The sequence below is a fragment of the Elephantulus edwardii genome, unplaced genomic scaffold (genome assembly GCF_000299155.1).
Source record: "Elephantulus edwardii isolate Elephantulus edwardi_28Jun2011 unplaced genomic scaffold, EleEdw1.0 scaffold00217, whole genome shotgun sequence".
NCBI classification, from domain to species: domain Eukaryota; kingdom Metazoa; phylum Chordata; class Mammalia; order Macroscelidea; family Macroscelididae; genus Elephantulus; species Elephantulus edwardii.
The window spans coordinates 1,929,920-1,943,513 of record NW_006399967.1 but is presented as its reverse complement, the minus strand read 5'-3'; positions in this window follow the sequence as shown (position 1 = coordinate 1,943,513).

Below are 13,594 nucleotides of genomic sequence, written 5' to 3'. Positions count from 1 at the left end.
CACGTGCGGGGCGCAGGGGGATGGGCAAGGCGAGGGAGGAGAGTGTGCGGCTGCGTGCGGACCGGGGGCCTGGCCGCCTGCAGGCTGTGGTGTGGGAAAAGCCAGGGGCTCCCCAAGCCTTGAGTTCAGCCCAACCGCCTGGCACGTGGAGATGTGCCCCGACCTCCTCCGCTCAGGCGCCCCTGAGTCCACACCTCCATACCTTGCGCAGCTCCCAAGGAAGCTCAACCACTGGACCCAGAACCTTCGCTAGCTCCCTACTGCCTTCAGTCTCCGCAAGGCGGCACATCTTTCCTGACCTGCTCCCCACCCCCACACCCCCTCACCCGTGTCTAACTGGGCCACTCCACCTCTGCTCCCCAGCGCACCGTGGCCGGCACGCGCGCCCTCAGCGGGGGACCACTGTGGGAAGGCCGAGGCCGCAGCCTGCAGGGAGCGTGTAGGGAGCCTGGGGGCCTCCAGGGTAGGCGCAGGGACTGGCCTCATTGGATGAAAGGCACCCTGTCCTGCAAGCACCCAGCAGCACTGCAAGTTGGGGCCTAGGGTCCCTACTGCGTCCCCCAGGATCAGGCACCAGCCAGGACAGATGCAGGGTCGGGAGTGGGGTGTCCTGGCCGAATCCACTTCGAGGCCTTATGCTGTCCAGGGTGGGAGGCGGGATGCTTCCGTAGCAGCACAGAGGAGGAGACAGGGTGAACCCCACCCAGGTCACACCAGAAGCCGAGTTCCACTGAGCCCACGTGCTCACTCTGCACCAGACCTGTTCCGACCTCCGCCCTGCGCTTTTCCCACACGACCTCGCGGTCAGAGGTGGACGGACACTTGGTTCCCATTTCACAGATGGACAAACACGCTTGGAGAAGCCATTTGTCCCCAGAGAGGGGACCCAAGCAGCCAGCTGCCCTGGCCTGCACCTTCACCTGGGACTCCCCAGCGCCCCCCAGCTGCCCTCCCCACTCCCTGTGTCCTCTGGTTGCTCTGTGGCGGCTTGGCGTCAGCTCACCCACCTGTGACTCCAGGCGGCTCCGTTCCCAGACTGTCGCGTTGGCCGCCCGCCCAGAAACCGCATCCCTGGTGGCTGCGGGCCAGGCCCCCCACAGGATGAGGGGGGTGGTTCCATTTCCAACCTCAGGGTGGACGCCCCTTACCTGAGTGTCCATCCCCAATGGATGCCCCAGCCCCGTGTGGAGAAGGGACCTAGCTGCCCACCCTGCTGTCGCTGTGCTGTGTGACCTCAGGGTGCCGCCTGCCCTCTCTGAGCCTCTGTCAAGTCTCGCTATGTCCCCGGGATCTTGTGGCTGTACCTGCAGTGTACTAGACGCTGTGCTGCTGGGGGTGGGAAGGTGTTAGGTCCCTGTAATCTCGGAATGGGAGGGGGTGTAAGCAGGGATCCCAGCCTCCCCCCCATTCACACAGAGGTGTCCCGAGATACCCTCAGATGGGCCTCAGGAGTGGGAGGGGCCAACCAGTGTCCTAGGGTTTGAGTCTCATGACCTCATGGGTCCCAGTTTCCACCTCTGGAAAATGGGTGTGTCCTCTGGGAGTGGGGTCCCTCCTTAGGGGCTCTGCAGGGGCTGCTCCCTTAGCCCAGAATGCCCTTCCGCCAGCTCATCGTGTCTCCCTGAGCATCTGCACCCCTCTCCTCCGGGTTCCTGTCCCCGCTCCCCTCCTCCCTGCGCTTCCCGGGGAGACACTGTGTAATTAACTGATTTGCCCTGTTTACACAGACCTCCTCCTCCCTGCCTCCCTCCAGCGCCGCACGTGTTGAGCCAGTGACTGACTCCAAGTGCTGGGGACCCGCGTGCATAAGCAGGGCAGAGCTGTCCCACACGCGTGGAGGTGGGGGCAGTTCCCAGGGCGGTGACATTTCAGGAGCAGATTGCCAGGCCTTTCTTCTGAGGCCCCTTGGCACACCAAACCCAAACCACACGGCTCCACAAAGAGGACTCAACTCACAGTGACCTGATGGACAGCGTCCAGGCGCCCCTCAGGGTTTCTGAGGCTGTGACCGTGTGGAAGCAGAGGCCTTCATCTCTTCCACAGGACGCCTGGTGGGCCAGAACCGGAGACCCATTGGTTACTGGCAGAATTCTTGGACCATTGAATTCCTCCTGGGACAGAACTAGTGTCTAATAATCAACAAAGGCCGAGGAGGGGTGTCTCTGGGGTCAGAGAGGGAAGATGCCCCCACAACCCTATCTGCTTTCTTCCTGGTGGCATTTACCACCCTCTGCAATGACTCATGGTTATTGGGGTGTCCTCCCTGCTTGATCCCCGAGGTGAATCTCATGAGGGGTTCCGGGTACTGTATCCCAGTGGGCCCGAGGCAGCAGGCACGCTGCCCACAGCTGCGACCCTGTTTCCAGAGGGTGGGGGAATGATAGGTTGCCAGGCTGCTGCGTGACCTTGGCGTGCCCCTCCTGCTCTGTGCTGGCTTCCCCGTGGGTCCACCTCTGTCCCCCTCCCTCAGGCCCACCATGGGTTAGTTTTCCAGGCAGAAGGCCTGGAGTACCTGGTTGCTAAGGTTACGGCCACCTGTGAAGAGGCCGTTGCCATGGAGACAGACCACCTGGGCAGAGAGGGCGGCTCCAGATGGGGAAGGGGTGGGAGGGGCTTTGTTGGGGGGTGATTGGGGCGAGGGAGGCTCTTGGCCAGCACACACACACACACACACACACACACACACACACACACACACTCACACACTCTCCTACACACACAAGCACTCCAGTGACCTGGCAGGGGCCTCGCCACAGCAGCAATTATTTCTGAAATGAATGCCTCTCCTCCTCTACCTCTGGCTTGATGCCTGGGGCCTGGTGAAGGTGGGAGCAGCAGTCAGGGGCTTGGCGGGGGAGGTTGGCCCAGACCAGCTGCTTCACCTCACTGAGTGCTGTGGGGTCCTTGGCAATTAGGGGTATGCTTATTGGTTGCTTGTGGGTTGTTGGGGAGCCTGGGAGGGAGGTCCCACCATGAACATCTGTGTGATCATTGGCTGGCTGGTGGCCTGGCCGCTCCAGCCTGGGCATCCTTATCCACACAGTGGGGATCATACACCCAGTTCCCTGTGACGCTGGAAGAACTGTCATTGTGAGGCAACCGACACAGGACAGAAGCCAGGGCCGCCCACTCCCGCACCATTCTCACTCACCATTGGTCACGCTTGGGTTGTACAAATTCAGAGGGTTTTCAAAAATTTCTCTTCTTTGCACACATACGCAACAGCGCACACACCAATTCCGAGGTTTCTAGTGGACAGTTCAGCTACGTTGAGAACATTCTATCTCCTGAGCTGTTTCTCACCTTGTCACATGAATGAATTCATCCTGAACTGAGTTACCCCTGACCCAACCCTAACCCTAACCCTAACCCTAACCCTAACCCAATCCTAACAGTACCCTAACCCTAACCCTAACCCTAACACTAACCCAACCCTAACCCTAACCCAAACCCAAACCCCAACCCCAATCCTAACCCTACCCCTGAACAGAGTTACCCCTGACTCAACCCTAACCTTACCCTACCCTAACCCTAACCTTACCCTACCCTAACCCTAACCCAACCCTAAACCTAAACCTAACTCTAACCCTAACCCTAACCCTAAACGTAACCCTAACCCTAACCCTAACCCAACCCTAAACCTAACCCTAACCCTAACCCTAACAGTAACACTAACCCTACCCCTACCCTTAACCCTAGCCCTAACCCCAGCCCCAAACCCAACCCTAACGCTAACCTTAACCCTAACCATAACCTAATCCTGACCCTACCCTATTGCTAGGCTTACCCCTACCATAACCCCAAACCTAACCCTAAGCCTAAGCCTAACCCAACCCTAAACCTAATCCTAAATTTAACCCTAACCCTAATCCTAACCCTAACCCTAACCCTAACCAAACCCTAACCCAACCGTAACCCTACCCCTACCCCTACCCCTACACCGACACCTACGCCTAAAACCAGCCCCCACCCCAACCCCAACACTAACCCTATACTAACCCAACCCTAACCCTAACCCTAACCCTAACCCTAACCCTAACCCTAACCCTAACCCTACCCTATCCTAACTCGAAAGCAAACCTAATCCCAACCCAACCCTAACCTTAACCCAACCCTAACCCTAACCCAACCCTAAAAATAAATCTAAACTTAACCCTAACCCTAAACCTAACCCAACCCTAACCCTAACTCCAACCCTAACCCTAACCCAACCCTAACCCTAACATACCCCTAGACCTACACCTAGCCCTACCCCAACCCCAACCCCAAGCACAAGCCTAACCCTACCCTAACCCAACCCTAACCTTCACCCAACCCTAATCCCAACCCAAACCTAACCTTATCCCTACCCTAACCCTAACCCCAACCCTAACCCTAACCCAACCCTAACTCTAACCCTACCCTACCATACCCTAACCCTAACCTAACCCTAACCCTAACCCCTGACCCAACCCTAACCCTAACCCTACCCTAACCCTAACCCTAGCCCAACCCTAACCCTAACCCTAACCCTAACCCTAACCCTTACCCTTACCCTAACCCTAACCCTAACCCTAACCCTAACCCTACCCTAACCCTAACCCTAGCCCAACCCCAACCCCAACCCTAACCCTAACCCAAGCCTAAACTTAACCCAACCCTAACCCTAACCCTCTATCCTTTCCTGTTGCCATTGCCAAGTTCTTCAAAAGAACACAGAGCTCAAGGGAGATGTTCTAAAGACAACTTCAGGGAGTAATTTTGGTTGAATTTTAAAAGTTGATCTCAGGGTCATGGTTTCAGAGGTTTTGAAGTTCTGTTCTGCATTTCCCCCCCTTTTGATCAGGATTCTTGTATAGAATATTTGGGATTTTCATTGGTTGATTGTCAGTTGTCAGAAGTAGTGAAAGCTCAGATTTCATTCCCTGTGTTGTTTACTGGTTTTTGCGTGTGCAGTGCACAGAACTGTGTAATGTGACTCTTCAAGCCAAGGTCTTCCTATTTGTTGTTGGGTGTTGGCAAGTAATTTCTAACAGAAGCGACACTGTGTCCACCAGACACTGCCTGTCCTGTGCCCTCCTCCAGTCTCTGCTGTGGTCAAGCTGATCTGTCTCGTCGAGGGTCCTCTTCTTCTTTCACTGACCCTCTACCTTTCCAAGAATGATGTCCCTTTCCAAACACAGGCCCTCATGATAACATGCTCACAGAATGTGAGATGAAACCTCTGAGTCCCTGCCTCTAAGCAGCACCCTGGCCACACTCCCTCCAGGGCAGGCTTGTTCATTCTTTTGAACATTCTTGTGGTGCATTCAATATCTTTCACCATTGCTATAATTTTGAGGCATCAATTTTCCTTTGATCTCCTTAGTCAATGTCCAGGTTTCACATGCATGTGAGGTGACTGAGATACTATGATCTGGGTCAGGCACACCTTAGTCCTCAGTGTGATATCCTAGCTCTTGAAGAGGTGCTTTGCTGCAGATTTTCTTGATGCACCACAGTGCTTGGTGTTTCAGGTGCTGCTTCCATGGCTGTTGGTTGTGGCCCTTGACAACTGGGGAGGGGGTGCGCATGTGTGCGTATACACACACACACATACACACTCTCAGATGACATGCGTGGAACCCTCGGAGGTGGCAGTTGGCTTAACCATCCTGCTAGGCTTCACAGAAGCTGATCTCCAGGGTTTGAGGGGGACTTGCTGGGACCAGAGCACCCCCTCTGGGGCGAGGGACCCTCAACAGGGAACTTCCTAGACAGTGACAGTGGGGATGATGAGGGTGAAATGGGCGCAACCATAGCGAAGCCCAGGGGCAGCAGAACCGGGAGACCAGCATGCAGGGTGGGGTCCCGGTTTGGGGGTCAGGCGGCTGCCACCCCCTGAGAAATACTCGAATGCCTTCAGAGTGAGGCTTCTGGGTGGAGCGGGTCCCTGTGGGTGTCCATCAGTGGCACTCAAGGGCTTTCACATGTGCCCGAGCAGGGAAAGGTCGAGGACAGTGGGCTGACCCACTGGCATGGCCGAGAAGCTGTCCAGATGGAAGGACCATATCCCGAGCTGCTCCTTGACTTAAAACCACGCTGACCCTGATGCTGAGCTGTGGCCTGTGACTTCCCTGAGTCTATGGCTGTTGACTCAGTCCATTGAGTTTCCAAGACTGGAAATCCTTACGGGGGAGAACATCTGCCTTTCTTCAGTGGAGCAGCTGGTGGATTTGAACAGCTGACCTTTCTGTTAGCAGTGCAACACATAATACAATCTACAGGTAGGGCTCTATGATTGTGACTGCAGCCTGCGGGTCCATGTGGCCACGACATCACATGATCGAGTCCCAGTCTCACTGTGGGAGGGATGTCTGACAGCAGAAATATGCAAAGGCCAGAGGTGAAGGTGGATCTGGCCTCTGTCTCCGAGGAACTCTGTCTGTCCTTCCTGCTTCCCGAAGTTGTTGTTATGTGCCATTGAGACACCTGTGACCCACAGGGACCCCATGTACCACAGCTCTGACTCCAGCCCTGTCCTGAGCCGGTCTCACTGATTCTGATACACCAACCCCCGTTGCCTCAGTTACTATATCAATCCAGCTCATCGGGGGTCTTCCCCTCCTGCGCTGTCCCTCCCCCCTTCTGAGCATGATGTCCCTCTCCAAGGACCAATCCCTCTTGGTCACATCCTCAAAGTATATCAGACGGAGCTTCAAAATCCTAGCCCACAAGTTAGGCAAGGCCATTGTCAGCCGGTTCTGCAGCTTGGGGGTGACACTCTTCATTCCCAGGAGGACCTGGCCCATGCTGAGCGGCACAGATGGACAGACGGACTGTGGACAGGCCAGACGACTTGACCTGGGTCTTGTCGGGAGGCAGAAGGACTTGGATTCACGCATTAACATTTACTTAATGCCGTAGTCTGTAGGAAGTCACCTTGCTAACCGTCGCCGGCAGTTCAAATCTGCCCGCCGCATCTCGGGAGACAGCTGGGCACTGTCCTCCCGTGCCGTTTACAGCCTCAAAAACCCAGTGGAGGGCCCGCTCTGCGTCGGCTGTGTGCGGCGCAGTGTAGGCCTGGGAACATGCTAGAAGCAGGCCCTGCCCACACAGAGCTCCTAGGTGAATGCGGGAGACAGATATGCCACACTGTACCCAGACAGGGGGCGGGGGGCTTGGGGTGGGCCTGCAGCTGGCAGGGGGAGGTGCTGGCCCCCCTCAGTGTCCTCACTCTCTCCTGCAAGCCCCAAACACACATCCACGCCGCACTTAACCCACGTGGCCAGGTTCCAAGGACCAAGCAAGAACACGTGGCCACGGGAGGGGCGTGACTACGTAACTGCTCAAGCCCGAACTGCCAGGTTTTATCATTACGTAACTATCTAATTACATCATTACGTAAGTGCCAACCCACCTCTTGCATAACCGTGGTGGCTCCCGGCCAGGCGACGCGCAGCCCCGCTCACCACTGCCAGGCAGCGCGCACCGCGAAGGGGAACACAGTGGGCCTGCTTCTCAAGGTTTACGCCAAAGGTCTGATGAGGAGGGAGCCAGCGTTAGTCACCTAGCATTGCCATGACAGACAGACCACAAGGGGGTGGCCTTAACAAACAGAAATGTATTCCCTTACAAGTTAGGAGGCAGAAAGTCCAGGTACAGGGGGATGACGCTAAGGAGAGACCCCCTCTTCCCATCCTGGAGGGAGGTGGCTGCTTCCTTGGGACCCTGTGGGCCCAGCGTCCCTAAAAGATGTCCCTGTGTCCTCCTTGGCATCACAGAGCTTCAATAGACCAGGGTCTAAAGGGATGCACTTGACTCCTGGTGATTCTTCCTGAGATCTTAACCTAGTGAGATAAAAGATATTTTAGGGGACTCCCAGGAAACCCCCCTTATATCAGACCAGCTGTGTTCCTCCACTGTTCTCAGGGTTTTCAGAGGCCAGTCCTGCTTCCTAGTCTGTCTTAATTTGTGAGTTCTATTGAAACCTGTCCACCATGGGTGACCCTGCTGGCGTTGGACACCTTGATGGTATAGCTTTCAGCATCACAGCAACCCACAGTTACCTCGATAAAACTGACAAGAACAAACAAGCGGGAATCTGGACACTAGGGGTACGAAGCTGCGGCAATCCCAAAGGGAGGGGTAAATCCACCAGCTGCTCCACTGGAGGAGAATGGGCGATTTACAGCCTCTGAAAACCCACAGAAGGGCCAGCTACCCATCAGTTCCTACTCAAAGGCACATAACAAGAAGAAAGTGCCTTGTAAACATGCAGATCATTCCCCATATGACTGACTTTGGGCATATTTCTAAGAGAGACTATGCCTTGGAGAGGGACGTCATGCTTGGAAAGGTGGAGGGTCAGTGAAAGGAAGCCCCTCGAGCAGGGCACTGACAGTGACTGCAGCACTGGGCTCAGTGTCCGAGATGAGGAGGACGGGAGAGGGCAGCGTCCGGCTCTGCTGCTCCCAGGGTCACCATGGTCGGACGTGAGGGCACCTACCAACATCGGATCAGGGCTGTGTTGGGATCATAAGGGCGTTGCCTTCCACCCTTCGTCTGTTTAAAGCTTTTGGGTTCATCACATCCTAGGGGAGCATGACGGTTTTACACTATGTCATCACACGCACGTGTTTGGGGGGACACAATTCAGTCCATGAATGTCAGTGAGGAGCAGGTGTGGAGATACCTGTACCAGGTGTCCCCCACCCGCGTCAGCGTAGAACTGTGCTCAACACTGTTGTCAAGACCTGATTTCTCAGCAGTTTGCCAGGACTTTCTTCTGATGGGCTTTAGCAAGCGGACAAACACACCCTGTCCACACCCAGGGTCTCCGGGCCCAAACCACTGACCCCATTCTGATCTCACACCTGCCTCATTTGTAAGGCTTTCCCGCTTACAAAACTCTCCCTTTGGTGAGCTCTGGTGGCCTCATGGCAAGAAGTTGTACTGTATTCCCGAGGTGTGTGGTTCAAATCCACCAGATGCTCTGCTGGAGAAGGAGCAATCTCCTGTACCGATCAGATCTGATTTGATGGCACACACACACAAAATAAAAACTTTTAAAAAAAGTATTTTTTTAAAAACCTCTCCCTTTATACAGCATTTCCCTGTCTGAGTCCAGGCAATAAAGGCCCCCTTCTACCCATTTCACTGACCAGGAAACTGAGCCCAGGACCTCAGGGGCCTGTGGCAGAAGGTCCCTCGCTGGCAGACACCGTCCAGGTTCTCTGCTGATGCTGGGGGGCCCGCAGCCAGGTCTTCACTGCGCAGTTCCTGGTGGGAGCGGACTTGTGATGTGAGAGAGGGTGACATGGCCTCCCTCACTCTGGGACCAGGGCAAGCAGGGGGCTCTGCTGCCTGCCTCTCCTGTGTACGTAGACATCCCCCCATAGTCTGTCTGCACCTTTGCACATAGGACATAGGACACTGATGGACTCCGGAATGGAGGATGTGGTGGGCAGATGCCCGGAGCTGTCTGCCCACCACCTGGGTTTGGATCCCAGCTTGTGGCCTTGGGCGAGTTCCCTAACCTCTCTGGGCCCAGCTTCTCCATCTATTGTTAGTTATTAGAGGTTCAGTTCAACTCAGGAGACCTGGTTGTGTTGGAGAACTGTTCTTCCAGAGCACCCCTGGGGGTTTGAACTGCTAACCTTTCCAGTGGGCGTCCAGTGTGTGCCACCAGGGGACCCCTCCTCACTGGTAAGTGGAGACAACTGAAGACCACACCAGAGGACTTGGGGGAGGGCTCAGGAGTCCCTGGGTGTCAGGTGAACACTGCCACAGAAAGGCTGGAGTCGAGGCACTTGGAAGAAAGGCCTGGCCACCCCTTCTGTTGAAGACGGCACGGAGCATAGCTCAACTCTAACACACCCTGGGGTTGCTGGGGGCCTGCCGGCAGGGGTTGTAAGTGGGCAGAATCTCTCCTGGGACAAGGGGTTGGGGTGAGGGAGGTGGGTAAGCTGACCGTCAGCAGAGTCCAGATCTTGTCCACCTTCAGAAGGTTCCAGAAGTTGCTCCGAGGCACAGAACAGGGGTTCTCAGGGGGGCCCTGGGTCAGGCTGGGGCGCTGGCTGTCCACCGATGTTTGGGGCCGGCCCTCCCAGAACGCGGCCTCCCCACACAGCACCCGGGGGCTCTCCGCTGGCACCTGAATGCCGTGGGCCGTGGTGACGGTGCACACGTGGGGCAGGGCCCAGCCCGAGGTCCGCAATGCCCGCACCTGGTGGGGGGGCCGGGGCGGCCTGCGGCTGGGGAGCTGGAAGGGAGGGACCTGCGCGGGGGTCAGCGGGCAGCCTGCGCCGGGCATGGCTGGCATCTGCTCTGAGAGCGGGATCTAGTGTCGCAGTGGCCTCGATTTTCAGTCTCCGCCTCTGTCCCCATGCTCTTTGCTCCCAGCAGTCCAGCCCTCCTCCCCGCCCCCTCCCCCGGTCACTGAGTCCTCTCCTCGAAAAGAGACCCCAGAGATCAGGCTGCACACCCCTCACCCCCAGCACAGCCTCATTTCCACACGTCCAGCTGCACAGACCTCCCTGGAAGCCACAGCACACCACCCAGAGGGCGCGGGGGGTCAGCGGCTGGATTCACCCTCAGTGCAGGGGACCAGGGTTCGATTCCTGTTTGGTGCCCCTATCAACTGGCTGGATTGTTAGAATTCTGAACAAGTCCGAGGAGCTTGCACACGAACAGACCCGGAAGAAAGGCCTGCTGGTCACACTGGCCCATCTCCTTCCGCGGAGCACAGGGTCACTGTGGTCGGCTGGGAGGGTCAGTGGGAGAAACACAATGCCTCTTCTCTGGGAACCCCATCCGGTCTTGGGGTTCTGTCTGGTCTCTGTGCTGTCTTGGACCCTGTCTGACCTAGAGAAGCCCCATCTGGTCTAGGGCTCCCCGTGGTCTGTGGTGGGGATGGGGGACCCTGTCTGCTCTCCTGAGTTCCTCCAAAGGTTCCATCTGGTTGAATGGCTTCCTCCTGGTCTTGGGGGGTACTAGGGGTTCCTCCTGGTCTTGGGGCATTCCTTCTCGTCTTGGGGGGGGTTTCTCCTAGTTTTGGGGGAGTTCCTCCTGGTCTTGTAGCATTCCTTCTCGTCTTGGGGGGTTCCTCCTGGTCTTGGGAGCGTTCCTCTTGGTCTTGGGGGGCATTCTGCCTGGTTGTAGGAGTTCTGTCTGGTGTTGGGGCTCTCTGTCTGGTTAACCTGATCACATGCTTTGGGCACGTTGTCAGTCCCTAGAGAAAGACATCATGCTTTGAAGGGTGGAGGACAGCGCGGGAGAGAAGCCCTGGCTGAGCTGGATTGACCCAGCAATGAGCTCGCATGTGTCAGATCTAGTGGATGGCGCAGGACAGGGGAGGGTCAGGGTCAGAGTTCACGGGGTCGCCCCAAACCACCCCCACCTGGCCTTGGGGAGTACGGGCCTGCTTTCAGGGGCTGTCTGGTATCTGAGTAGTGTGCTCTCAGGGGGCTCAGTCTGTTCTTGGAAGATGGGGGTTCCATCTGGCATCAGGAAGCTCTGCCTGGTCTCGGGGAGCACGACCTGGTCTGAGGGAGTACTGAGTGGTCTCAGGGAGTACCAGATGGTCTTGAGGAGCACCATGAGGCGTGGGAAACATCGTACAGTCTCAGGGAGAACTCGGTGGTCTCGGGGTGCCTGCCTGGCATTCCTAAAGCCAAGTCCCTGTAGGGGTGCCCCAGCATTCTGCTCTCGCCATGGGGACCAGGGGCAGGGCTCCATGCTCTTCACCACCTCCTATCCAGCTGCACGGTGGGGGGGGGCCCTCAGAGGCAGGGACACTGATCCTGCGCCACACAGTGGGGGTGGGAGGGGACTGAGTCCAGAACAGGCTGACCCTGTCAGATGCGGGGACTAAAGAGGCCCGAAGCCTAGGGGGCTGGCGCACCCCATAACCTCGCAGCCACCAAAACCCCATGGAGCCACTACTGACTGAGGCACGTGGGTTCCCATTAGTGGATGCCATGTCGGGAGTGGCACCAGGCTGTGCCTCCTGGAGAGACCCCACCCCTGACCTTGCTGTCCTAGAAGGCCAGGCCTGAGATGATTTCGGGTCATGTGACCCAAGTCGGGTGTACCACATGGGCAGTGTGGATATTTTGCAGGCCCTTTTGAAGGACCCCACCCCCACATCTGCTGTGTGTGGGTCCCCAGTCTATCGACATGGAGTAACTGCTCCCCAAGGTGCTATGGTGGGTTAAGCACCACTGCGTGGGCACCCTAAGCCCACTGCCGTGGAGACTGGGGCCCCCAAGGTGGTGAGGTGAAGGGCTGGCTCCCTCCCAGCTGCTGGAGGCACCGGATCTGGACGGGGCCCAGCCAGATGGTGGGGTCAGTGACGGGGAGGGGGCGGGAGGCTTGGGTTGGCCGCGGGGATTGATGACTAATCCTTCTCATCCCACAGGGCTGATACCACCTGGCTCTGCCGTCCACCTGCCCAGATCCCCCGATAAGCCAGCAGCTCGGTCCGCCTGCCCAGATGGCCTGAGCCGGGGCGGGAGGTGTCAGATTCCGTGGTGAGGCCACCCACCCAAGTCTGAGCCCTGTCCCCATTCTGCGGCTGGTGTCCTGCGCGGTCCTGGACACCCCCATCTGTTTCCCCAGTGCTGGGAGGCCCTGCCCAGTCACGTGCCAGCCCCAACTGGCTGCGGCTCAGATTGTTGAGACCCTGAAGGTTCCCAGCGGTGGATTTTCAGAAGTGAATTGTCAGGTCTTTCTGTCTCAGTTCCCACCAGATTAGCTCGCATCCCCGCATTGTTCGCAGAATTCTCTGTCCCCCCAACTGGAGTTAGGGAACTGGGCAGGGGGCCGGGAGAAAAAAGCCTAGATACTTTCCTAAAGCATTCGCCCCCTCACCCCTGCCCCCCAGGACGGGCAATTTGACTCCACCAGCAGCTCCACGGGAGAAAAACGGGCCCCTTCCTCCCATGCAGTTTACAGCCTCTGGAAACCCGCCGGAGGTCAGCTGAGCTGGGTCAGAGCACCTGGCACACGACCGGGGGCTGCTGTCAGGAGCCTAGAGCTGCGAGGCTGGAGGCTGCTGTCAGGAGTCCGCAGGGAAGTGCCTGTGGCTGCGAGGCTGAAAGCTGTGCCGTCAGCATCTCCAGCAGCAGCAGGATCAGCCTCGGTGGACAGTCTTCAGGAGACCTTCCAGACTAAGAGACTAGGAAGAAAGTCCTGGTGATCGAATGACAAAAATCACCCCATTAAAAACCTATGGATGTGGTGCAACCACTGAGGAAGGCGGTATGGCACTTTCTCAAAAAGTTGCAAGTAGAAATACCATTTGACCCAGCAATTTCGCTACTGGGAATATACCCCATAGAGACCATAACTTACGTCCAAGCGGATATATGCACACCCATGTTTATCGCGGCTTTGTTCACAATAGCAAGGAGTTGGAAAGAACCCAGGTGCCCATCAACAAACGAATGGATAGAGAAGCTGTGGTATATTCACACAATGGAATATTATGCTGCATTGAAAAACAAGGAACTCATGAAATATCCAAAATGGGTGACCCTGAAGGACATTATGCTGAGTGAAATATCTCAGTCACAAAAGGACAAATACTGCATGGTGCCACTGTTGTAAAACAGGACTGACCTCGGGGCTGGGG